The sequence below is a fragment of the Semicossyphus pulcher genome, unplaced genomic scaffold (genome assembly GCF_022749685.1).
Source record: "Semicossyphus pulcher isolate SPU_LCO1_2020_fin unplaced genomic scaffold, fSemPul1.0.p SCAF_19, whole genome shotgun sequence".
NCBI lineage: Eukaryota > Metazoa > Chordata > Actinopteri > Labriformes > Labridae > Semicossyphus > Semicossyphus pulcher.
The window spans coordinates 23,112,039-23,135,855 of NW_027211692.1; the positions used below are offsets into that span (position 1 = coordinate 23,112,039).

The 23,817-nt window shown below is 41.1% G+C and overlaps 1 protein-coding gene across 1 annotated transcript in view; it reads left to right on the top strand.

Annotated features, from left to right (window-relative positions):
* Positions 1-3,416: 3,416 nt before the first annotated feature.
* The window catches only part of b3gat1a (beta-1,3-glucuronyltransferase 1 (glucuronosyltransferase P) a), a 74,447-nt gene continuing 54,046 nt past the window's right edge, over positions 3,417-23,817 (top strand). Inside the window, exon 1 of the mRNA XM_069668229.1 lies at positions 3,417-3,991. The gene's annotated coding sequence lies outside the window, so the exon portion shown is untranslated. The remainder of the gene's footprint in view (positions 3,992-23,817) is intronic.

Here is a 23,817-nt window from a genome sequence, read left to right on the forward strand (position 1 = left end):
AAATGAAGTGACTGAATAGAGACTGTATGTAGAAATAATAACACAGTGTCAGAAAAGTGCCAACTAAATTGCTGAAGCTAAAATAGTTGGTTAAATTAGTCTGTCTGGCACACAGAAAACTTTTTAAAAGAAGCTACGCCTACTGCAGTGATGCTGACTGATTTAGTGGTTTGTATATATGAGAACTCCACTTATCATCCTCCAAATAAATGCATTTGTGTAATAATTCCCAAAGTGAGTCCAGATTGCCTGGCAAAGTCGAATTTCAATCTCTGGACGCGACTAGCCCACTTCAAAGTCTGTCTGAACGTTAGATATCAATGGACCCCTAGTGAGGCCAGAGGGGCCTGCCCATCGGGCCTGGCTCCAGCACCGGCAGCATATCGGGGCCCCTTCCATCTGTTGCCCTTGTCCTGGGAGTGTGTGTGTGCTGGCCTACTAAGCGTCCATCTCTATCATCTGCTGAACTCCAATGCCTCTCTGTTTCCCTCTTTATTAGGCCTGAAAAGAAGCACCAGATGGCTTGTGGGAAAAAATCATACTCCTCCAAAAGAGAAGAGGCACCACCCACAGGCACGGTAGAGCTCTGAAAGATTTAAGACGTACATGGCACACTTCAAACGCACAGCACACACAAATACATGAAGCCCTCATTGGTTCCCGCTTGAATTGTACAAACAGCAGTATTTCTTTAGAAAGGGCCGACAGCAGCAGATAAATCAGTCGATCAAGTCCTCAGATGGATTCTTGATATATTGAGCCAACACACGTGACCTTGACTCTGTGGCCACAGGACATGTCAGGACAGGCACTGTGTGTGTAATCATGCTCTGTTTGCAAACTGAATAGTCAAGTCAAGCTTATTTATAGTCCTCTACACAAGCATATTTCAAAGGATTCATATATCAAACACAGTGAAGCGCACATTCACACTGATAGGTCATTTGGAGTCTCCAGTACACCTGACCTGCACAGGCGAATATGCAAACAGCAAACAGAGTGGAGCCGAGCTCACATGGTATTCCCTGACCTTTTCTGCAATGGAAATAGTGTTCAAGGCATCATTTGACATTGTGCATTTATTCTCTTTGCGGATAGTTATACTAATCCCATATCTGGCTGTACACTGAAAACAAAGTTAAAGCCAGCAGCTGGTTAGCTTAGCTTAGCACAAAGAATGGCAATGGGGGGAATAGTTCATGAAGATCATGGACTGTACAAAAAGATGGAAGACATGATAGCTCCTTAAAAGTGAAGCCAAAACATTTCAAGCGCCCCCTGCTGACTGGCTGCAGTCTAGATCATAAAGCCCGCCTCCTCCATGTTCACAGATGGGACATGAGTCAAACTATAAAATCAAAATACACGCCAAATACATTTTTCTCAAACATGGTTTCTGTCATTATAGTTAGTTCTTATCATACTGATTTATGTTTATTTTTTTTGACAAGTTTATTTTTAATTAATTATTTGATGCTGTAAAAAGGATTGATTGACACCTCTATTGACAAATACTGCTACTGCAGCCGGTCTGTTCCGGATAAGCAGAGTATATGACAAATGACAAGAGGAAACATAAATAAAAGAATCACTACAGTCATTGAAGTTCCCCATCTGTAAACATTTGCTTCAGAATAACAACAAAAGAATCTGTTCTGCTGTTAAACAAGCCGGCATGTGGGATCCTTGCTGTTTTTTTCAGTAATTTAAGTGTGTGTTTTGGTTAGCAGAAGTGGCTACGGCAGCTCCACCCACCGATATCTACTGCGCAATATCTGGCTCCAAATGACATCACCATCGCAAGATGGCAGCGCCTATCACGGGGGCTGTTGTGGCATCAATTCCGTACAATGAGAGCAGATGGAGACGCGTTGTCCATCTATATATACAGTCATTGGTTAAGATATCTATTTATCAACGACTCTAAACCTCACAAGCTTTTTGGATGATTCTTGTTTTTTATAGGTTTTTTTATGTTAACACTGTTTAATAAATCCAGAAAAGCCTGTTTACACATGGAATAAGACTACACTTGGTGTGCTACAACGAATCGTTTGCCATAAAAATCTAAACTGAATCCCCTTTTGATTAATAAGCCCTTTTGCAACAGTTTCAATATAACAGTATTAGTAAACCACCCTTCATTTTGCTCTGATTTCAGCTTCATGACACACAAGCACCTGATAAAAAACAACATACAAAGTGGCTTTCTTTTCAAAGCAACACCTTTTCTTCCCCACATGAAGAAGCCACTCATCTTTTCCAGTAAATCCTTCTGTCAGGCATCCTCCTCACACGCTCATGTTTTTTTGATTCAGCAACGAACTGGAGCTCAAAATATCGAATGGCACTTTGCAGCGAAATGTAGCATGCAGTTGTTAGATCATCTGATGGCTTTTCTTCAAGTTATCCAGGCTTGCAGTCACACACACATCAGCACATTAGCAGCTGTGCTCTAACAGCAACTTAGTGATTTTCAATTCCCCCTCGGCTGCTGCTTGTTTTTTCATCATACTGTAAATTCAATGAATGATTTTCATGCATGTGACAAACTTAAATGAAATCTTCTCTCTGTGTCTCCCCCCGGTCTTGTTTTCAAGGTGTAACACAGTTCCCTCGAGCAGGGCAACCTCTGTGTTCCAGCCCTCCTCTGACCAGGCCGAGCTCCTCACACAGACAGCCAGGTCTCCTCTCCAGGCTCAGAGGAGGTGAGCTGGCCGAGGTGACGGTTTTTGATCCTCACACCAGACGCTGTCTCACCTCCGCAGCAGACAGGCTCTTTATTCAGTGACGCCTGAAATTAGATGTTGTACTTTCTGGATGGAAATGCGGTGTTGGAATTGGCTTTGGGGTATAGTCCCTGCCAATCACTGGAGCCATGGTAGCATCTGGAGATATGTACGCTATATGGACGTTTCTCTCATCCAGAAAAAAACATGATTTTGTCTGTGTTTATGAAGTTTAGTTCATTCCACCCAATTTCCGCAATATGTTTCTGCATTTGTGCTATTGTGCAGCCAGTCATGCATAAGGGAACGCATTATCTGTGACACAATTGCAGTTCTTCCAGAATTAATTCACCGCTGCCAAAACCAACATATGCTCTTGTTTTACAGTGATTCTGCACATGACCAAGCTGTTGTCTTTAAACGTATTTATCAGGGATGATGGATCTGCACAGTGACGCCATGTGTGCATCTGCAAAGAGACAAAGAGCTTGTCACTTATGCATAGTTAACTGCCTGTGCAGTAATGTTTCTTTGACCACATCTTCTCCTCCACCACCCTAGCTCTGGGTAAACCCCCCTTCCACTCGCTTTCTCTCTCCCCCCTCTCCCCTCAGTGCTGCAGCCCACCCTGCTCCGAGCTTTAATGGTACATGCCATTAGAAAGCCCATCTCTGGAAGGGAGGAGGGGAGGGTGGTCTCAATCTCAGCTAAGAGGCTACTTTAGTCCCCCGACATAAGCACATTCACAGATGTCTCTGCACGCGTAGAGGCGTCTCACCCGTCACGACAGAGCAGCACTACCTCTGCGTGAAGCACCGAGCCGCGCGCAGAGAGGAGCAGAGAGGAGCACAGAGATACAGAGAAAGGATAAGGGAGGGAAGTAGATCTGGAGAAAGAAGAGGTGAAGACAGAACCGCGGAGCAAAAACATACATTGATGACACTAACGTCTCGCCTCACGCGCCTGTTTCGGCTGGTGTGAGCGCGAGAAGAGGAGAGAGGGACGGGAGGAAAATACATCCAGGGAGTCCTCTGTTTGCTCTGCATCCCGATCTTTTCTTTTTACTCCCATCATCTAAGGCATGAAGGCGGGTGTCTGCTGGCACGACAGAATACGAGGAAAGGATGCTTTGACTGCTGCCTCTCTGTCATCAAGGGACAAGGAAGAAGAAGAAGTGGGGGACAACACACAGCAGGGACAAAACTAGGATTTCTGCCGCATGCGCTGGGAATAGCAGTCTCACACTGAAGTCTCTGAACGAGGTAAAAAATGATTACACTACTCTATCTTTCCCCAGTCCTCTGAGCCTGATTAGCCAACAGGGTCAGATATACATCTTTGAGGCACTTGAAAGCATGCACATGAGCTTGACAGGGATTTCCAATTACCATGCTGATCAGGTTTGGAACAGCAGTGGAGAGATTGCCATCTTTGTCCCTGGGTCGCTGTGTGCAACACCACAGTGGAAATGAGGGGGGATCTATGCATGTTGCATGCTGCAGTGAGGCAGTAAGAGCTGGGTCTACAAAGAAGAGTCAGTGATGAAAAGAATTACTGATAATCCTCATGATGAGCATTTGGGTGCTGAGATAGCAGAGGAGCATGAGGAGATTTTCTCTCAACTGATCAGCAACGCTGCAGCTGCTGCACGAGGTCCAATTAGAATTCAGTGAGTTCAGCTAGAAATCCAAATTAAATTCACTTCATCATAAATTATGAATAAGAAATCCGATGGTGCACATATAAAATCCTGCAGAGGAAATACAAAAACCGAAGAGCCGAAAAAATGGGAGGTTGAGGGATAGAACAAAATGCAGGGTTTGTTTTAAAAGTCTGACAGAACACTTTCAGTGGTGACCCCAGGGAGCCTCACACTACCTTCCAGACAGAAAATAACAACTTGTCCACAGAAGCTTACAAAAAAAGGGGCATTGCCTAGAGAAAAGGAAAGCTTGAGTCGAAGTTAAGTGGGCTATATGTTCTCATTTCTGACACCTGCTTAAACCTGGCTCTGGGTGAAAAGATACAGTAGTAGTGCTTGTTTCTTTGACACACAGCACAGGTGCAGGAGAAACTCTGATCCATAGTCCATGAAGGAAAAAAACAACATCGCTCTGTCTCGACGCATGTTCCACTTCTGTCCACCAATGACATAATGATGTCATACTTTGGCTGTTGAGATCATCTGGGTGTGCATGCTATAACACACAGGAAATGTTCCTCCTTAAGTCTCCATGTGAAACGTGCATTGCCAATATGAATATAGCAGGTTCATTGCTTTATTCTGTGTTTTTGTAGAAAGCAGGGACTCCCTGTACTCTCTGTGGAACTTCTTGCACAGTGTGGTTACACTCAGTCTGGGCTCCAGTCTGAAGTCCTTACTCATGTGTCAAGACACATCAACCTGACTCTCCCTGGAAGTTCTGACTGTTCCAGTCACAGCACGCTGACACCCACGTCATGACATCAGGCGTATTGGGCAAATATGCCTCTCTTAAGCTCATATTTTCACAGTTAAGCCACTGTGTCTGACAAAAGGTGCATACAAAAGAATCAAGAACAGATTTGGTACTGTTGCTATCATTGTTTATGGAAATATAAATATATTATTAATATAAATATCCTGCCATTTAATAGCTATGTGATTAAAATCGTTTCCAAAGAGCCTAATTGCACTGTAAATGTATTTGTTACATACAGGGAAACTAACACACACCTCTGCTCACTGCGTACCAATAATCTTCACTGAGAAATACAGTAAAACACAACTATAGATTCCTCTATACAGTAAATTACCTATATGTGCTCCTCCCTCCTTTAACTTCTCCTCATCTGTTACACACAGTCTTCAGATTGCAGCAACACCTGGTGCCTGTTTCTCAGCTTGTACACTACACTCACATGAAATGTAGCCACGCGTGTTCCCAGCTGTTTGTCACACGGGTGTTAGCATGCTTCTTAACCACTGCCCTCTCTGACCAAGTATATATTTAGTTTCTGCTCGGTTTGGCAACGTCAGCAGATAGCATCCCGGACTGCTTTATGAATGCCTGTCATTTCGTACGTTCGTGTGTTCATGGTTGCCCCCTCGCCTTGGACATACAGTACACAAAGTGCTGAGGGGGCCAGAAAAAGACGCTCATGATGTGGCTGCTGTTCTGCCACTCATGGGTTACAGTTTGCAGAGTAAGTCTATTAACCTCCCCCCTTTAAACAATGCATTATTATAACATGCTTCATTTATTTCCTTTTTGATGGATAACAGATATTTTGTCAATGATTTTCCAATATTGTATAACCACTATAATTTATTAATTAATCAAAACCTTGTATGTAACCTCTTTTTTTTTTTTTATAGAGCTTTTAGAGCATTTTAATGCTTTATTCAATTAGCCCTGTCTCATGCCATAACGTTCGGAATAAGATAAACAATGTGAGCTGGTGGTCTGTTGTAAATAGGAAGAAGCCACAAGTCTTTATTAAGAGAGCATTTCTCAATAAAAATAAGGATTAAAATGGTAATATAAGTGTAAATTCATAACACAAATACAAAGCAAGCTACAGTGCAATTTCCACACAACTAAATATTTCAAAATGCAATAAAACAACTTATTATTAAAAAACACTATAGGTGACAGTGATCCTTCCCTTGCTGTAATATGACCTTTTCCTCAGCTAGAATATAAAATAGGGAACATTGTACAATAAATGTCATCACAGTACATATTCATACATACAGGAAAATGGTTGCATGAGCTCATTGGGAGTAAACATGTTCATCACATATCACTCTGCAGCATTTCACACATCATTGCACAATAATAATGTAATAGTGTGCACGAAACTGACAAGACAGAGGGATTAGACTTTGCACACGTGCAGAAAGCGATTGAAAAGGCTGCACAGGTTTGGAAACAGAGGGCAGTGTGTGGGTGTGCGCGTAAAGCACGTTTACCTACACTGAAAGCTCACAGATGCAGGTTTCTGAACCCCACTTCATGATTCTAAAACTCATTTATGTTTGATGTCTGTTCAGTGTGTACTGTAGGTTTCTCTTTGAAGGTAACTGAGCTTCTCCGCAGCTTCAGTCATGGAGCTGTCCAGCCTCAGGCAACCGAGGAGCGAGCGGCACATGAGAATAAAACTCCTTTAACACATACAATAGATACTTTACATAGCTGAACAACTCACAGTGTGTAGTGTGTACAGTACAGTATTTGATAACATAGAGAACTAAAGTCGATCAGCCACTTACACTGACAGCTGATCTCTCATCATGCTACTGAAATAAATCAAAAGCACACTCAAACCCAGGAACTACTTTGTGCTTTCATTTGAATCAAAATGCGTAACAGAAAGCTAAAAAGAGATTGGTAACTAAGTAGCAGCCTATAGAAAAGCACAGTGATGACTGGGGCAGGATTGTATTGTTGACAGTGAATATGTTTAAGATGGCGTAATAATAATAAGTGTTACATACTGTAATTTGCATGTATTACACACTACATACTGTTAATATACACAACATATACAAAGTTGCGTTTTTGTACCTTGATAGATACCAGTATTTAAGGGTACTATTTTTAGCAACAATGATCAAAAGTGCAGATTGTGTGACTCAAAGACATAGAATCGGGGGATTGTATTCAAAGTAAGGCTCAAAAATACACCAACAGCAAAAAATATCGGTCAAAATGATTTTCCTCCAGATTGTATGGCCCTCCTGCCTCTAAAAGTTGCTGAATTTCCTGCAGTGTCATGGAGATCATGCAGTTTATTGTGAAAGGTCCTCTCGAAGCGTAACTCAGAGGATGCTGTTAGCTTTAAAGTTAAAGAGAAACTTTGTTTTAAAAAAGGAAAAGCAAAGATAATCTGCCTTTATATATTTGTTTATCCTTCTCCTCTGCCTCCTGTTGGACATTTTATAAGATTTTGTTTTGATGGTAAGGATCAAAAGTGAAGTGAAGCAAATCTACATTAATAAGTAAAGACAGTAAAGAGCTCATGGCGGTCCCAAAGGCAAAGGCTTACAGCATAGTGGACACATGCCCTTTTTAATGAACAGCTTAGAAGCAAAGTTATAGCAAAATGAAAACTAAGAACAATCTGTTGGGTCTTGCAGCATTGCTGTTGTACCTCTGTGGATTACACTCCATGGGGCACTTAAAATCTGTCTGGCTGCCCATTAAGACAGCCACTATCCTGGCTCATTAATGTCCTGCAGAGGAATTAGAATAAACTGTGCTCCACAGACTTGTGCTGGCAGAGGCTCTCTTTCTTCTCTCCAGCAGCTCCTCTGCCTCCAGGGACAGCAGTTGTTTGCCTGAGGTACATCAGAGCAGCTCGGAGTGACCAGCAACATGCAATAATTAGATGTAGTCGTTGAATTTGCACAGACTTGTTACAGCAATTTTAGCAAAGGTCTCCAAATAAAATCACTGTGTAGGACATCAGCATGCATGTGCATGGGAAATTGGGTTTGAAAAGGCAGGAATTTTAAGATAAGGACAGGGCGCTGGCCTCGGAGTAGTGGAGCAGTATGAGTCATAATCAAGTGCAATAAAATCAAAGGAGTGCTTGAGGTGTGAGGGTAAACCCTAGCTGGATTTTAATACAATTTTTGGTTGCCATTCTGCCCCACATCTCATTGTTTTTCATAAAGGGTTATTTTTGTAGTGAATGTTGTGCTGTTTTGGTCATCTTTAGGTAAGCCAGTATCTCCCAGAGGTAGCCATGATTTACTGTGTATAGATATTTCAGAGAAATCAAATGCAAATCAATATGAATTTAACAGAAAACCAGGTTAAAAGCGGCATTACATTACATTACAACATTATTGATCATGCCAACAGTGGACACTCTTGGGCTTCATTTTTTGTGTTTTGTGTTGAGTCACTCATGCACCTGTAGGCTTTAAAGCTCCTGTGAGGAGTTTTTCTCTGGTTATGAAACAAACTGAAATTAATTTTGACATCTCTGTATGACCTACAAAAGCAAACCAGACCATCAGCGACTAGATTGATTATTTCTATATAGTTATTGTTAAGGCCTTAAACTGCTGGCGGGGGGTAGGTGTCAGACAAAGTGATTAACTGCAAACTGTCTTTGTTTACATTTTTCAGGGCAGAAATTTCAAGTTAGTGATACATACAATAATATGACCGTTAAAGAAAGCAGGATGTTCGTTTGTTTGTTAAAAACCACCACTTGTGCATGTACAGGACAAAATCAGCAAAGCAATAAGAGGTACGGCTTTGTCCACAGGGGGCGCCAAAATCCTCAGAAACCTAAAATTTCCTCACAGGAGCTTTAAACAAATTAACTTACTGTATATCAGCTTTATCAAAAGAAACCATTGTGCTGGTTTGAACAGCTACACAGAGAGAGTAGTTTATTTAGGAAAGAAAAATCTGACATATTGGCAAATTGTGTGTGTGTCAATAAAGTAAACATCATTATTTTTGTCTCAAAGGGATTTTCCGCTAAGGCTTGTAATGCTGTTTGTAATGCTGTTTACTTGTTCAATCAGTAATGCTGCATGCTTCGAATAAGTTGTTGCTTATTTCTTAATGAATATTTTTTTTAGTATAATCTCATTATGTGTACTTGTAGTAACCCGAGGTCCCTGAGGGCAGAGCGGCTGCCTTACAAAAAGAAGGTATTAGGGACAGCTGGCAGTGTGATATCAGTTGTGCTCACATTTATCAGGCCTGCTGGAGATTAAAAGACGGAGCAGAGATGCTACTGGAGGCGTAAAGCATGTGCAGTCACAATGCGTACACTGTATATACAGACACACACAGGCACAGACCCCCTCCCCACTCACTCACACACAAAAAGATGCACACAGTCTACAATATCTTCAGGCACAAACACTAAGCACAGCTCCTGACCCAGCCCTCGAGCTGTACCTCCCCCACTGTCAAACCATATTCTGCCACATACAGAGAAGAATAGAAGAAGAATAGAGCGGAAAACACTTCTTCTCTCTCTTCTCTCTCCCCTAGTTTCAGATATTTTGTTTGAGGGTTACAATACATAACACAGGAGAGTGAACGGGAAGAGCGCCACTCTGTCCTTCGTGGCAAAATGAGCATAACCTATAATCAGAGTGGTGGAGATGCTACAGCTTGTGTGTACATCGGAGTGATCAGCTGGAGGAGGAGTCGCAGCTTATAGTATACTATACGTTGTGCCTAATAGTCGGTGTCTGAGGTCAGGAGGCTGAGATGATTATGTCACAATATGACAGTTGCCCCTTCATCTCAGCCTGTCCACACAATGATGATATGACCTGACAGTGCTGATGTGGACGAGGTCTATGTTAGTTTACCACAGTATATTTAATAAATACACAATATGATGGATTGAATTGAATATTCAACTAATACAACCAATGTATTGTTTAAAGTAATAATCTCAAAGATTTTCACTTAAATAAATGTCTGTTAAGTCACTATCTATTGCCAATTGAGGTAACACAATGGTGATTGAGCCTATGGCCACCTGATGAAAGCCTTTGCATTTGCAGTATAACGGACTGGGTGTCGTTGCCGAATTTTGCGGAAAAAAATCGCAAGCAGTGCCGAGTTAGTGACGCGTTTTCCATCACCCAGCAGTGGTTGGTCTGCCAGAGAGGGTAGGCTGAGCTAACGCAACGCAAAGCGGACGCTTTTCCGGCCTCTGCAAGTGTAGTAAACAGTAATCTACTATGGCTGAACAAACAAAGAAAAAATTGATGACTACAGATACAACTTCAAAAATAAGGGAAAATCGTATGAAAAAGAAACAGATTTGACGCTCAGATGAAGGCAAACAGTCTAACAGTACAAGCGTTACAACCGGAGCCAACCGTGGACGTCTGATTATGTGGGAAGTGTACTCCCACAACTGTTTATCGCCATAGGTGCCGCCAAAGAGAACGAAACTGAAACTTTGAGATTACCACTTTAACATTTAAGGACTGGTGTGTTGTGTGTATGTTGGTGGCAGCAGATTGCAATCAACTGATAACAGCTACTCTCATCCTGTCATCCAAGCCTATAAGAGAATCTATGCTGGCTGCAAAATGTGTAAAAGAGGCCCTCTTCTGAGCCAGTGTTTGGTTTGTCCACAGTGTTTGGTTTGTCCAAAAAACTGGCTCTGCAACATAGATGTTGGTATTTCCAGGTTAATATTTAATAATAATAACCCAGGGAGGGCTTATATTTCAGGTTTTGTCCACCAGTTGTTTTAGTACTGAAGAAGCCTCTCGGCCGAGGGCTAGACACCTTCAAGAATTTCAGTTGTCCAAAGCCTTTAAGATTAAATTTAGAACTACCATGACCTGGATGACTGAGAATCTTCACAGACATTGTGTAGTGTCATCCAAAAATAATCCATCTCAATCCTCTCTTGCACAGTGGATATGTTGCACCAAGCCAATAACAGCATGCAAACGGAGTGACCAGGTGCCAGGCCAACTACATCCGACAAATCGCTCTCATTCAGCCTTCAAATGCTGTCTGTAATCAGATGTGAGGAGAAATGTATGCAAAAGTTACCAAACTTTTCATTTTTACCCTGAAGTTCATTATTGATGTATAATGCTTATTATACTTTCACAGCTGAGAATACCAAATATGAATAGTTTTAGCAGTTAATCTCCCGTATGAGCTTTTATTCTTTTTTTGTCTGTGTGATAAACATCCAGTTCCTTCCAGGACTGCCTGCTGTAATTACTTACAGATTAGACAACCGCAATGGCAAACACACAGCACAACAAAAAGTCCCGGTTTTGAGGCACAAACAAGCTCTCTCAATTACCCTCTTGAGAAAATCCCAGAGGCTTTGTTGTAAATCCCTCAGCTTCAACAAGAACTATAAGTGTCCATCCGTCTCCACAGGGGGAAATGATCACTTGTTAACATGCTGGGAGATTATTTAGTAATTTACTGAGAAACTTCTCAAAGACAAAAGAGATTACTATCAGATAATGTTGCTTGATATATGCATTTAAAAACCTCGACCAGATAAAACAGCAGTAAGTCGACTAGGGGTGCTGAAAAAAATCGATTAATCTCAGACTTATAATTCTTAATTTCTACAATTCTGAATCAAAACGAAACTTCCAAAAATTGATTTTTATAAAGGTTTTTTTTAAGTAGCCAGTTTGTGCAGGACAAACCCGCTGCATGCATTGTTTGCTGTGCACCATTTACAGCTTCCGTGTTACGCAGTTCTAGTAAGGAGTGTGTCGGTCCTGGCTAGTCAGTCGCGCTGCTAACGTTAGCTAGCTCTTAGTGTCGGTAATGTACGGAGGAAGCCTTGACCAACGCCCATAGAATAGCTCTTACCTGCGATGCGTTGACCTCACGAGCCACCAAGACATTCGTGACATTCACCGCTCACTACATCACGGATGCCTGGCAGCTCGAGTCTCGTATACAAGCGCGAGTGACGCACGAAAGCCTGTGGCTGTGAATCTACAGCTGCCCACACACTAGCTAAAATTCGATGTTCTGTTAAATAGCAGGTTTCTGATAAATACAGAAATAGCTGGCCTTATTTAAGTTAAAGTATTTCTTATTTTGCATATCTTGTTTTTCTTAAAATGTTACAGATGAAGTCAAGGACTAAACAATGTTTTATTTTTGCAAGTTTTGCAAGGTTTGCCTCTGTGTATTTACATTATTGTATCAAATATAAAAGCTGCATAATCTTGAACACATTTTACTGTGCTTTAATGTCATATAATAATTTGCCACTGCGGTTTTCTTAGCACACAGCCGACTAGACTAAATCCTGAAATAAGCACCCCTTTGTAACAAATACGGCATTGATTGTGAATCAGGAATCAGTTTGAATTAAAGAATCGATTTTGGATTGAATGTTGATCTTGACAAGAGGTTGTCCTGTAATCCCTTTATGCACCAAACATTTCAAAGGTATTATGCAAACTATAAATGGTAAATGGACTGTAAAGCGCTTTTCTAGTCTTCCAACCACTCAAAGCTGCTTTTACACTACATTCACCCATCCACACACTCATTCACACACTGATAGCAATGACGAAGTGCCAATTTCCAATCAGGATCCATGCATTCATACCCGATGGCTATGCCACCGGGAGCAATTTGAGTTCAGTGTCTTGCCCAAGGAAACTTCGACATGTGACTGTGGCAGTCAGGGATCGACCCCCAACCTTCTGATTGAGAGACGAACGACTCCATCACTGAGTCACAGCTGCCCTTACAAATCAACATCTCACCTAATAGGCTATAAACTGATTGGCAAAATGGATTATTAGAACAGGGTTCCCACTCTTTTTAAGAAATTATTTTCCAGGATCTTTCCAGGACATATGACAGGAGTTTTCTTGACAATACAGGACAGCACTTTCTTGCCAACGGTCATATAATTTACCGGTATGCCTAGCACTGACACATTTAACCCAAGTTTTATTACTGCTTTTTTTTAATGATGCAGGGTTCATGATGAAGTGCCTCAAGCCCCTTGCACTGCCAGTTCAAGGCGGGATTATTACACGACTGTTATGTTCCGTCTTCTGTGTAAAACACACAGCGGCGGAATGGTGGGGCGAAGTCGTTTATTAAGCCTACATCTATCCATGTTACACCTGAAAGAACATTGCAACATGTTGGGGAAAAAAAAGATTGTAATATATAAGTGTACTCTTCTATCATCTTTTAGTTGGTTAGAAAGTGTCACTAGGTAGCAATCTTATATTGCTTACAGGACTCGATTGCTAATGTGACAGCTCTGGGAGCCTAGTCTGGAGTTGAGGCGGCAAACTTCCAGTTAGCTGACATGAGAATATGTCATCAATAATAATTAATAATTAATAATTTTCAAGTCAAAAGATCCGCTGTTTTAGTTGCGCGCTAACAGAAATTAGCATCACGATCGGGATTATATTATCGAAACAAACAATCCATTTTACTTCACATGCTTAACATAAAATGACGTGTGCTCGTACTTACAGGAATATAACTATTAGCTGCTCACTTTACATTGCTAACAATCTGCTGCTTCAATACTGCGCACTAACCAGGTACAGCAACCTCAAAGGGTCAAAACTCAGAAACGCAATGGGTTTCAAACTACAGCCTCCAGTAGGAGGAGACATTGCGTGCCAGGTGAGGGCAAACCTGTCATACCACACAGCTTATCCTTCCAACAGTCAAATTTCAAACAAAAATACGCACCAAGGTTTGTGTATGCAATCTGAGTGAGGGGCTAAACTACATTAAAATTTTCCAGGACAACATAGATTATTTCCAGGATATTTGGTCATTTTAATCAATTTCCAGGTGTTTCCAGGACTGGAAAACTAGTCTCTAAATGTCCAGGTTTTCCAGGACGCGTGGGAACCCTGTAGAAGGACTAATAGGAGTCTAGTAGAAAGCAGAGGGATATGGAACATATTAAGAATAGCTTTTTAATTACTTTTAATGCAAATCTACTTCATCTCTATAATTACCTCAGAAATAATTTGTGTTATTCACTATGTAATTATACACTATATTGTTAGGGTGGACATTGTGCTGTTCTCTCTATTATCCTGCTGCTACACTTAGTTTAATTACATATCAGCCAACATCTTTCCTTAGGTCATCCATGGTCACACTCGCCTTCTCATCTTCTGTAGGAGGACTCCATGCTGTTTGCAAGCTGCTCTGTATATGTGAATATTCATTATAGAGATCTTGTATGGCTGAAAAGATGGCGTGATTTAAAGACAGTTTCTGTATAGAACTTGTCATCTCGTGTTTTTTCACCTTTGCTTACTCTCATGTTTCAGATACAGCACAGACATGTTGTTGCTGAAAAGAGCTGCATCTTCGCTTTCATTATGTAAATGTAGACGCAATTCACAAAAGACACCTTTCTCATTATTAAACAGGGCCTCGATGTGTATCGGGAATCCTTTGTCAGTGCTAATGATGCTACCAAGGTATAAAAATTCATCAACAGACCCAAACTCATTTCTGTTGATCTTGATAGAGGACGAATGAGCTGTTCTTCTGTTCCTAACAAATCGGACCTTTGTCAGCCAGACATAAATTATGTCTCCAGGCTGGGTGCGAATGCCTCAAGAACTACTTGTTATTTTTTTAGTTGACTTCACTGAAATGTGGAAATGGGGTCTAACGTCTGAAGCTGACACCACAAACCCAGTTAATTGTAAGAGGAAATGTGATGCAATAGATCACATCCTTGTCACAGTGGGAGAAAGATGAAGGCGGTGTTTCTGTCACTGAGTCTCATTTAAAGGCCTCTAATCATATAAAATGGGTGTAAGCACAATAATGCAAATTAGAAGCCGGGGCACACATGTGTGTGATTTACTTAATAAGCTAAAATGATTTGTTCCATTGGCAAATAGTTTGTAGTAGAGTGACAGATCCAAATGCAACCGCAAACCTTCCACCACTGCATCTCGTTTACGCGGTTGTGTGTAAATGGTTTCTCTGGACCTCTGATGATTGCAAAATAAGAAAAAAAATGCCAGGGTTAGAGCATAATGGCTTCCATTTTCTAAGTGATTTTCTAGACCTGAGACCAATCAGATTTACTAATCTACCCCACAAAAACACTATTAAAACCATGACAGTTTTTTTTAAACCATCGACGCTGAATGTGCTGAACTCATTTTCTGCTATGGTGCAATCATTCTTGTTTCACAGTATGAAATAGGATTGGCACAGAGAGGGCTGTCTGGTTTTCCTATTCTGAGTTACTAGAGGTGTTGTAGGCAGCAGTTGTGACTGTTTTGACTGAGTAAGATGGATAAACACTCATTTGCAGCAGGGAATTACTGTAGATTAAATATTAATAAATGTATTGCCTTGTGTGGTGTAGTTATATTTCAGGACCAACACAGAAGAAAAGCTCAAGTCGAGCAGATACAGAAGGAACGTAGTCAGTGCAGGGAGAGGAATTAATTTGTATTCCACTTCACTGTTAAAATACATCTTTTAGGTGTGAGTGGGGGGAAGTTCTAACACCTGAATGTGTGACGGACAGGAGTGAGGGGATGAAGACATAAATGTGTAAAAGAAGTCTTAGCAGCGTTTGTGAAGTTCAGGGCTGTCACACAGTGTCATGCATCACGCTGAGGAGTGAGAGATGACAGGCCTCAGCTAGCCTGTTGTTATTGTTCCTGTCATTGCTTGCATGACATTTCATGTGCAGTAGGCGCCAATTATGTCTCACTCGGAGTGTTGCATCTCTGAATCACACCAGCTCAAGGGTGATGAGGGCAAAGTGTCCGTGTTTCCCCCATGAATGCTGAGAATGTGCTGCTAACAAACCATTAAAATGTTGGTACACAAAATATTTTCTTGAACAGTCCCTCTTGATTCCTCTTGCACCCGCAGGAGAAGCTTCTTTCATCTGTCTTTTTGTTTGCGGCTGTCAGACAGCCAACTCATTTCCAAAATTGATTTAATGTCATAAGTTTTAAAGAACAAGGTGACCTGTTGGAGCATCAACCGTGCACATTTATCGCCTTTCTGCTTTGGTCTTTAATTACTCCTTTTGTAAGAGAAATGAGCAGAGGGCCTGACCTTCCCTGCACCAGCATTAATTTGCTCAGCTTCTTGGCTATGAGAATTAATTACCGTGAACAAACTGTAAAATACTGATACAAAATAAAGAGCTTAAGCTGTTCATGCTCGTAATCGTTTTTATAATCATTTAGTAAGTGATGTGTCTATGTACAAAAAAAGACCGGCAAGTTAGTAGGAGTAAGATGGATTTAAACTTAAGTGATGTAGTCACATAGACAACATTTAGACTTCACAACATGTGGAAACACTGACAGATGCCCTCCCTTACTTCCCCATGCTTAATGTTAACCAGCAGGTTTGATATGCCGTCTGCATATGCAGTCCTGGAGGCTGCAGCCTGACCCTCAGGCAGCGTTTACTGAGCCTGTCCGTACCATCTGACTACGGATATGATGAATATTATCACTATAAAATATGTGGGAATTATTAGAGCAGAAGTTAAGCGATGACTTGTGCATTCATATGCAATCACTAGCTTTACTCAACTGGGGTGTTGTGCCCCCTCATAACTTGACCTGCATGTTTGTAATAAGAGAAATTATTAAGAGCTCAATAGGTAGATGATAATGGGATCTCTTTTAGAATCTTTAACCGTTAACATGGGCTGGAAATGGATTCAAATGCTGTAAAAAGTTGAAAAGTTTGTGCACCTCAAATGTTTTGTCAAGATAAACTATACAGACCTTCAGGACATTAATGTAACATTTAAACAGTAACCATCTGGGTAGAGAAAGGTTATATTAGGACTGAACCTCCTTCATTACAGTTCAAAACACAATGCTATCAGCTGTCACATAGTGTAACTTCTCTGTTAGCCAGGAGATTCCTGAATGCCTATGTTTTTTTTTTAAAGATTATTTTTTTGGCTTTTGCGGGGGAGTAGAGAGTGGGGCATGACATGCCCAAAATGATTGGCTGACCGGGGGTCGAGCCTGCGATCAGTGCGTCGAGGACTGCAGCCTCTGTACATGGGGCCCCGGCTCCACCAACTGAGCTAAACCAGCGCCCCAGAATAGCTATGTTTTTAAAGACCAGTGAAAATCAAGTGTTTAACCTTGTAAACATCTCCATGTGGTGTTTTTCATGTGCTACAAGACATATCAGGGACGACATAAGCAGTTGTCACCATGGCTGGGCCTGTCTGCTTTTAAACTGCAGTGTACCAAGGACAGGCTGAACAACATGTTTTCAGATTGGCAGGTTTGAGACGTCACAAACCTAAGGAGCCAATCCTGTTAATGGATGGGGTGACGCTATGCATATCATTATGTGCAAACTATGGCAACCACTTCGACGATGCGCGAGCCAGCTCTCGCCATCATCGTAATTCTTGCAACTCTCTACTGACTACTAACGTTAATGTTACGACTACTAATTACTACATTTCAAGCTAACTAAGATGCAACTAAACGATGACAGTGTTTTGTTTTTGCAACAGAGGGGCCATTGGAATTTTGAATAGAGGGCGGGCACTAGAAGGAGGAGATGCCTTGGGAGGATTTTTACAAGGTAATTAAACGTATCTTGCAGAAAAAACACATCAGACACCATTAGGTTTTTCAAACAGAGCATTTTATATGTCTTAAAACATGACTGGAGCTGCTCTTTAATAGATATACAGAACTTCCCATATGTCTCCCCTCTAAAGTTTAGTACATTTTGAGAGGATTAAATGAGAATGAATCAGCATTGTAGTCATTTTGTTCCCATGGAAGACCCAAGTGAAAAATATATGTTGGCCTCTTCTTAGTGCAGAGGGAAGAGAGCAAAAGTAAATTGCCAGGGAAGCTTGCTGGGAATCACTGCGGCTGCTGCTGAGTGGAAAAAGTGGTAGTTTCATTTAATGCGTCTAGGTATCCCCGACAGTGTAATAATTGTTTGTGCAGCCTTGTGACGCCTGTATGTGATGGTGGTTTGTCAAAAGCACTGTGTGACGATCAAAGTGGCTCAGTAAAATTGGCAAAGGCAGCATCTTCTGCTTAGCCAGAGGCAGGGTCCCCGCTGTAGCCGACAGCAGTTTGATGGTGTCCAGTGTTCCTGCATGCTGTCATAGTGATTTGTGAAGTCCAGAACAAGTGCAGTTACTGCCTTGTTAAATGTCGAAAGTTGGATCTTAGCTCAAGCTTGTAGTCTAATGAAAACAATAAACCAAGAAATAAAAGAAAATCATGTAATAGAGCAAATGGACAAACTGAGTTCGTAGTTATTTACTCCTTAGAGTTGGAGTAAGACAATTTCATGAGTGATTTCATGAGCAATCATGAGTGCAGGTTGGTGTGTATGTGTGCATGTTTGTCATGACTCTTTTGTCCTTTGCCTGAATATACACCACATCACTTAGCATTATTAAAACAGGATCATTTGAATGAATGCCAAGAAGCTGCACTGAGTAACATGCAGCTCAGTGTAGCAGTCATCGCTAAAGATAACTGTAGACAGAACGATGTTAACACCGAGGACAGGGGTAGAGTTATAATACGCAGTGGGTTGGAGGCCCGAAACAAATGCCCTTGTGTGATTGATTACACGCTACAAGCTAATGAGATAAACAGAGCCTGAATCGATTCAGTCGGGGAGGAATCATGCCAGAGGGGCATATGCAGCCGTGTGCAATGGCTGTATTGACACGCTCATATTCAAAGACCCAGTGAAAGAGACCAAGCTGCGCTTTTGGCTGAGAACAGAGCTGTGTCCTCTTCCGCTGCATAGAGCTGCTTCGCCCACCACTGCAATCAGGGTCAATTCTGCTCAAATCAAACGCTAGCAAGTTGGCGCTTAACAATCACTGCAAAGGAAACGTTTTTCTAGTCAAAGAAAAGCGAGACGGGCGGTGAAGCAGGCAGTCTCGCTTTAACAGATGAGCAAAGGAACGCACCGTTAAATGTGGTTAGTGACAAAGCAAATGAAAATACGCGCATGGATGACCATCAGTCCAATTTAGAGACTATATGCTGAAGATGTCACAGTCCTCCTTGGCTAATGGCAGTCTCACTGATACTCCAAGTGCTCCGGTTAACCAATTAAAACCTTCATGCTTCACCAAGTTGGCCCTCAGAGGGTCGCAGGGCTGGACACCACGTGTGATGTTGAGCAATACTGAGCTGCATGCAGTGACTCAGAATAACCGAAGGGCACAGAAAGCACAGGGTTTAAGAATAGTGAAACCTTGTCTTCTTACTAGAACTAGTATCCTTGTTCAATAATTTGTCGTAAACCTTAGAACTTCTTACACAACAAAAGACTTTTAAAAGGAGAAATACAAAAGAGTCAGAGGTTTAACATATTGTATATGTACATTTTTATACATTTAGAAAATGTCTTAAAAGTATGACAGCAAGGCAATCCTGTCAGACTACTGGAAGGTAATTCAGAGGAGGTGCATTTAATTGATTGCTTTATGATGGTGTCATTCAAGTCTTGTCTGCACACCAAAAGACAGGAGGGGGCGAGTCATCAGTCACGGAAAGGGGACAAATGGTTGAGGAGAATCTGCCAGCACTGACTGTTTTTTACACAGAGGACAAAAGGGACGAGGGTATCTTTGTTGCCAATGTGCTTCTAAAGATTTAGAGGGAAAATGCTAAATCTCATCAGTGTCAAAAGGCATGAAAATTCATTTGCTGCAGTGTTTGATCGTAAGCCTTTGGGCAGGAAGGCAACAGAGGAGCAGGGGGGTCATCACAACTCCTCCACAGATGAGCACATCACACAAAGAGGATGGCCTCTGTTTCATGTGATTCCAGATTTGACCTCCGAGGGTGACTTTTACTTTTGCTGCAGAGGATTTAGTGTGGGTCTGTTATTTTGTTTGTGCTTTTTACACCATTTGTAAAATGAGGCTCTTTTTAATATAGAAGAAAACAGCCTGTGTGTAAACAAGGCTTAATCAAAGTTAAATATGTAAAATAGTTCAATAGTAAATCACTATAACAATTACCCATGCTGCCTCTCATTTTAAGTGATACTGACATAATAAGATAATATTCTTCCACTATTTCAATGCAAACAAGCAAATGTATAGGAAGTTATGTTTGTATAAGCTTAAGGAACCTTCAAATTAACAATAAGAAAGCCGTTGTTGTATCATGTGAAATAATTGAAATAAAATAAATACAGTTTTGATTCCCTCTTTGCTCACTTTTCTAGCAAAAAGGACCAGAATATGAGTAAAAAAAGTACAGTTCACTGGCTGCACGAAGATTTTCACCACAACAACACAAACACATTGGTGATAATCACCTCTGATTTATTGGTACTGTTTGAAGGCGGTGTCCAACATGCTGAATTCAAATTCAGAGAGGGAAAACAAGCTTTTACACCCCGTACAAAGCAGGGTGAAGGGATGGAAATCAATAAGACTCCGACCACGTCATACTGCAAATGAAAAGCATGCACGCCACGATAATGGATATAGATTTCTGGCTGTGTGGCTCATGTTTTATTCCCATGCAGAGCTGAAATCTTTATATATAGTGCTACAAAAGATGATTGATGAGTGCATGGGACAGAGAGTGTATTTCTACATATTGTGACTGCTATTACAAGGTGTTCAATCACTGTGGAAAGAGCTGAGAAATAGCCATTTTGTATGCTTAGACTCTTTCAAGAGTGGACTTTTTAAGCTAATACACATACATTAGTGTCAGTGTGGTTTTCTCAAGTTTAAAGAGCTGCTGCTGGACCTGCCTGGTGCTGCTCTTGTACAATTAGTAGCTGTCAGAGGCCGGCATATGAATACAGAGTATGAACTTTGAACTTCTGTTTAAACATCGCATAAGACACTGCGAGAAATCCAAACACTGAGTGGAAAAGGCAACAAGGAACAAAGAGAGGAATCGCTACATTACAATATTTACCATGCTGAGAGGAGCCGGATGGAAGCCTGGAGATGTCACATTGTCTGTAATCAGTAAGACACCCGCTCTGCATCGGGCTTCCTGGTGTGCCTTTGTGTGTTTGGGCCTTTCATAGAAGTGTGTGTGTGTGTTTGTGAGGGTCACACTGTTGTATTCCTTATATATTTGTCTGGTGAACAGACTGTATGAAATTTGTGTCTGTCTAGGCTGCTGTTACCAGGGTGACAATCTGTGGTTGTCATGTAAGACTATGAATCTGGTTCGATAAAGAAACAACTATGATTTTGACCAAGATTTTGTTGTAGACCTTCTGATAATACCTGTTTTGTAATTGTTTAATAAATTGCCAAAAGCTCAAGCAAGGGTGCATTTAAATTTTCCAATATCGGTAAGTCAGCCTCACACACCCAAAGTGTCCCAGCCCTTATCCTTCAACTTCATTAATACCTCATAGTGAGGCTGGCAGGTATTAGACCGCTGGGAAATGTAATATATATCATCATTCTGAACATGCTTATGTATTGGGTGATTGATATTTATGGGACCTGGCTGGCTCTAAATATTGGGACACATCGCCTATGACAGCGGCTTATATATGGCTTAAGAATATGACTTGTTCCATCACCTTCTTTCGTAACTCTCACTGTAGTGGTGAGAGATAAATGGTGGCATCAGTGATGATGCACCAACCAAACAAGTTAAAACACTCTCCCCATCTGGTTCCAAAGTGTAATTTCTCTGCTTTCTAGAGTGAAGAAGAAATCTTAATTTTTAGAGCGACTGACATAAAAAAAGCATAAGTACTTTAGTCCCACACCGCATTTCTTCCTAAGTTCTTAAGAAATGTAAGCTTAAAATGTTCCCTTTTCAAATTCTCATCAACCTTTACTTCAGCGTGAGTGCATTTCTCTTTTCTTTCTCTCTCTGAGCTACATTAGGAATTTGATGTTGTGCTCTGTCCTCATGTTTGTTACAGTAAAAAGTTAACCCATTCATCACTGCATCTATCTATCATCCATTTCCACCTTGACTTAACTGCCTGTAATACACATCATGTATTTTCATCGGTGTAGCTTTTGAATGTTTTTCAGCAGAAAACCCTATTAGAGGAGCTGATAAGTGCTACAGGTGAAAAAGACCAATATAATGACATGAAGACATCATTTAATGAAGACCTTAACAACTAAACATGTTCAGAATATTTTCTTCATCTTGCAAATATGTCTTATATTAATGTGCTGCTTGCACGAGGAAAGGGAAGATATCCACACAGAATATCACTGAGGTACAGTTCATTATATGATTGTGCAGCCTCTTGAATAAAGCAGTGCTCAAGTTTGAGTCTCGTGCTTTGGTTTGTCCTGACTGCTGTGTAATGAGAGGTTATTGAGGCTGCTATTGCTGATAGCAGCCCACTGTGTCAGCCAAAGGGCTCAATCTAAGAAGGTTTAAGCCATTTAAACAAGGAAAGGCTATCCTTTAAAGTGTGGCTGGTGCTAATCTTTAAACCCATCTGATAAGTGCGCTGTGCTCAAAGTAGCTTTGCATAAACCAAACTTATAGCAGCGGGCAGGCATGATGTAAAATGTTCTAATATCTTGTGACTTTCTCATGCAAGAACATAAAAAATAGGTTCCATTGTGACACTTCCAACAAACAAATACAGTATTGATTGACAGTTTTAAGTAAGTGCAACATTATGGGGCCAATTTAAGAGACAACCTGTCATCACTGGGACATGCAACAAAGCATTCTGCTCTGTTAGGAACCCAATCAATACAATCCTATTCACTCTGTGTCTTGTAAGCAACAGGCAGAGAGAAGTCAGTGTTATTGAGATCTCTTTGGATCAGCAGAATATTTCTCAGCAAGACTGTAGCTGAGGTAATTAGTCACAAAGCAAAGATACGAATGTATCCAAAACATGTCCAAGACAAACAGGTTGTCTTTTGTTAAAGGTTTATTAATAAGTAGGATTTTTCCTTGCATTTTGTCAACAACACATTCAAACTGGGCCCCTCCTCCTGTGCTCTTCGTCACCAGAAGCTCACTCTCTTGTGTGAGAACACGCTCACCCCGCCGAGCTAACACCGACAGCATCACAGTTACCTTTGCGCTAGCATGCTAACCGCCGGTTAGCTTTTCCTACCCGGTTTGAGGCACCTACCTGTCCAACAGAAAGAAGGCCAACTCTGCATCACTCTTTCGCCGTGTTCAACCGGTCTGGATGGGGCCCAGTTGCTAATTTGAACCACTCCCACACTCATCTATATGCTGTGATTGGCTCAGGGAACCACAACAGTGCCCGTCCTGAAAACGTCCCGTGCAAAGCAAAACAACAGAATAGATGCAGAGGGAAGGGTCTCACAAGGGTCATATAGAGGCCCATAAGTGATGATTTATATTATATTATATTTGTAAAAGTTTATATTTTATTTTTCTATGAAAATCCTACTTATTATCCTTTTAATGTTCATAGTATACAAAGATTTGTTTGGCCCTTGTGTGTGAAATCCAATGACATTAGATTACTTGCGTTATTTCATTGTTCCAGTGTGTCCCCGCCGGAGTCATAGCTGTTTCTAGTTTGTGTTATTGAGTTTGTGTTTACTTCATTATTGTGCAATGATGAGTCACTAACATCGACACATTGATGAA